Source organism: Ctenocephalides felis, unplaced genomic scaffold, assembly GCF_003426905.1.
Source record: "Ctenocephalides felis isolate EL2017-DRISC unplaced genomic scaffold, ASM342690v1 CF-g0.4_SCAFFOLD_01886, whole genome shotgun sequence".
In the NCBI taxonomy this organism is placed as follows: Eukaryota; Metazoa; Arthropoda; class Insecta; order Siphonaptera; family Pulicidae; genus Ctenocephalides; species Ctenocephalides felis.
This window is the reverse complement of record NW_020538040.1, coordinates 136,955,780-136,960,097: the sequence shown is the minus strand read 5'-3', so window position 1 is coordinate 136,960,097 and position 4,318 is coordinate 136,955,780.

The following is a 4,318-nucleotide window of genomic DNA, read 5'->3' as shown; positions in this document are numbered from 1 at the left end:
TATTGAATATAATTTTAATAGATTTTAATAAACTGTATTATACTATTAGAAGGCTACTGCATTCAAGAGTAGGATTGGCAAAGTATTTTCGAGTAATTGCAATTCATATTAATTTAATAACATATGATATATGTTTGTTTTATTAATATGCAGGTTCTATAATGATTAAATTCCAAAAGATCACTGCCTTAATCGGATCAAAGTATTTACAGGAATGTCCCTAGATCTCTGTATACATACATACATACATACATACCAGCGCTCTAGTGAATCCGTGCGCTATAAGGGGTTTACCTGTATTTTTATTCAATTTATATAACAGAAATAATTGATCATAGATGAAAAGGTAGAAACAAATGATTCTCTCATTACTATATCATATTCTAGGTATATTGGAATAATGCAAATAAGTGAAAAAAATCGTGTACTTTCTTACGAAAGAGTGGTCATTTCAAATCCAATTATTAGGGTTAAAAATTTAAAAAAACATATACCGTAATTACGTTACAGTAATCTGTAGTCATTACTGAACTTATTAACACCAGAAACACCGCCGTATTTAGGCTGTGCAAAGTTGAAAATAAAAAACAAAAATATTTCAAGTCTACTTTTCGTAATTGCGGGATACTCACGGAATTACATTCACTGGCTCAGTTGTGTGAACCTAATTACAGCAGTCATGAAATTGACAATTTCTTGACAAATATATGTTCAATCTAATATAATATAATATAAAACTAATCTCTCATTAATACTGATCAATAATTTCATAAATTTGAGTCGATTAAGCTTATCGGCAAATAAAAATCGAAAATTATGTCATTTTGTTAGGATTCAAATTATATTTGATGTGCTATTGGGTAAAATTATTATTTACTGTCCGTTTTCTTATTTTGCGATCAAAATGAAAGACTCCCGTAATAATGTACTGTCCCGGAATAGTGTACATTTACTTAAGTAAGACCCGAAGGGTTGAGAATAGAATAACGGCAGTACAGCATTGACCGATGGTAGCAACAGATAGATGTCACTGTGAAGGGCAAATCATTCAAAATATCAAAGTTTGACTAAATCGCAAGCACGGAGAAGTTAACTATTACATTACACAAATGCTATTTGGGCACGGCTGTTATCGAGCCTACCTACACCGCTTCAAGCTCAATAGCTCGCTGGATTGCCCATGTTGTGTGGCGAAATCGAAGATGCTGAGCACGTGCTGTTCGTGATTCGGTGCTCTACGGGACGATGTGGAAGAGATATTGAGCTGAAGAATTACTCCGGATACTGTTGTAGAAGTGATGCTGACCACTGAGGCTGCATAGAACGTCATAGACATATTTACTACCGAAGTGCTAATAAACTTGCGATCTTTGGAAAGAAGAAGAGCGAATGGGAATATGCGGTAGATGAGTATAATTTCAGAGCGATAATTATAGTAATCTAGATTCCACCTCTACGAAGTAATGCCTAACTTCAACCATATTTAAGTAGGATCTCTAAAGATTGTGTCAACAAACCAATAACTGACGAGCCAGAGATAAGCTTCAATAATAGCAATATGGACTTGTCAGATAAGTCAGATTGTTAGAACCTATCCATCATTGGAGACTAATTATCCCAAAATGCAGATTGATATATCAATTGAAATATCAATACGATAAATTAGCTAAACTAATAAAAAACATTTAGTCCTGTTAAAAATTTTTATCAATGATTAATACATTTACAGATTTTGAAAAGTGTATTTACTGTAAATTTTGAAAATGCCGTGTTAATAAAATAAATTTTGATACATTTAATAATAATTAATTTGCCCAGTTATCGGGTTTTTTACAGCAGTTTTCAATGGTGCCGGTATGGCATTTTCTTCGTTTTTACTTCCCTCTATCGCTATTTGAATTAATTTTTGGAACTATCCTGGCGAACTTCATCTAAACATAGAATTTCTCTCATTTTTTGGGAATCCATAAAATGGGCACGAGCGGATGGTTTTATTTTCGAGTCAGAAAATTGTTCTGGAAGTTCGCCTGACAGGGTGGACTGCAATTCTGTGTCGCCGAATATTATGCTGGCTACCGTATCCGGCCGCGGCGATACTCCGCTCGAAGGGCGTCTGTCGTTGAATGCCATGTATTTTTTTTTTTAATTTTGATAGGAAATTTTATTTTAAATAGAAATTTTATTAAGTTGGGAATATTTTTTATTTGTTTTGAATTTTGTGTCTCGGATGACTTTTATTTCATAAACAAAATCATGCGCATTCTAAAATATTAATATCGCCATACCATTGCATTCATTTTTTGACACAGTTTGTTAATTTAAATCCGATAATAGTTTTTTTCCGTAAGGCGTGTTTAACTCAGAGGTGAAGTGTCAATTAGTAATTATTAAAGTATTAAAGTAGCCAAAGAGTAATTATTAATTATGATACAAATGTAATTAGTTTTTTATCAATATAATTAAGGAAATATGTAATTTCTTTGCATATTTTACTAATATTTGGACAATACTTTTAAAATACGGTAAAACAATAATCTGATACTCTGAATCTGATAGAAAAGTAAAAGATGAATACCATTCGGCCCTTACGATATTAGTAAGGAGGCGTCCATTAATCACGTCAGTTTTTTATGGGGAGGGGAGAGGTTTGAAAAAAAAATCATGAAATATCACGTGGGGGAGGGAGGGGTATAGTAAGATATCACGTGTATTTATTTTTTGTCTATTTTTTTTAAAAAGTTCAAACATTTTCAAAAAAAATCAAAAATGGTGCAGTTTTTTCACGTAACTAACAATACACGTGATGTTTGGTGGAGGAGGGGGGGTAATTTTGACTATCACAATGGATCACTAAGGGGGAGGGGGAGTCCAAAAATCCTTAAAAACTCGCTCACGTGATTAACCCTCCGTCGGTCGGCGTGGTCTGGCCAGACTTTTTTCGACTTCAATTAAAAATAAAAAATACTTCTAGTAATCCTATCGACTTGAAATTTCTTGACTTTTCCTAAAATTTCATTAGCTGTCGATAAATGAAAAAATCAGGACGAAAAAATGTACAGAAGGATAATTATAAGGATATTAACTTTTTTATACTTCGAACGGTCGGAAAGGTCTGTCCAGACCACCCATACATTTTGTATGAAATATACGCTTTTTGATATATGTAAACCAGTATTTTGTCTTTTTTCATGGTATTTTCTATTCAAATTGCGTTGTTTATATTCTTTGCTATGTGTTGTAACATGAATGTTAGTATTTTCACGATGAGAGTTTCTTGAAAACCTACCAAACTTATTGGTAATCGCAAACACTGAGAATCGGATGAGTTATGCACACATTTATTTCAAAGGCGCCGAAAAAGAATAAATATTGTTTTTCATTGATTTAAAAGAGAAAAATTAACAAAAATAACAACGATTTTTTTATATTTCCTGATTTTTTTATATAATCGTTAATACATAAGACACCAAAAACTCATTTATCCCATATAAATGCATGTAAAATGAATGGTGGTCCAGCCAGACCTTTCTGACCGTTCGAAGGTGAAAAAATATCCGACCGACGGAGGGTTAAATAAAAATTTTCGTCGACGATTTCGTGCGAACACGGATCAACCGTTTTGAATAATTCAAAAAACATTCGATTCCTACGGATAAGGAGACGTGCTGATTAGTTTTTGGAAAAAGCAGGTCTAGCTGTTTCGGAGATACGGGGCAAAAAGGTATTTCATTTTTTGAGATAACGGAGCGTCCGATTTAAGTAATTCAGAAAACATTTTACTTGTATTGACGAAATTAACAACTGGTGAAATTTTTGTAAGGGCAAGCTCAGCGTCTCTGGAGATCCAATAAAAAAAGTAAAAAACAATGCCATTTGGCGGTCAAAAATGATCATTAGATATATGTACATCATATTATCAGATATTTTATAAATTTAAATATTTCGACTTCAAATCAGCTGTGCAGCGCGATTGATTAAAAAAATGTTCAAAATTAAAAAAAAATCAAAATACAAAAAAAAAATATAAACAAAATAAAATTTTTCAAAAAAGTCAGATTTTTCTAAAAAAAATCAAAATTTCTCAAAAATCTAATTTTTTCAAAGTTTTGCAAAGCTTGTTTTAATAATTTGGGTTTCGGTACGGGAAGTTCCAGCAACTTGCCTTAAGGCACGATGCCATGCACCACTATATAGTTGGTTCTTATCTTTACTATGCGTTGCCGTCGATATTGTCCAGATGACACCACACGATCGTTCGTTCGATTGCCGTAATATCGCATTCCGTCAATTGAATAAATCAAATTGTTATCTTTGGAAC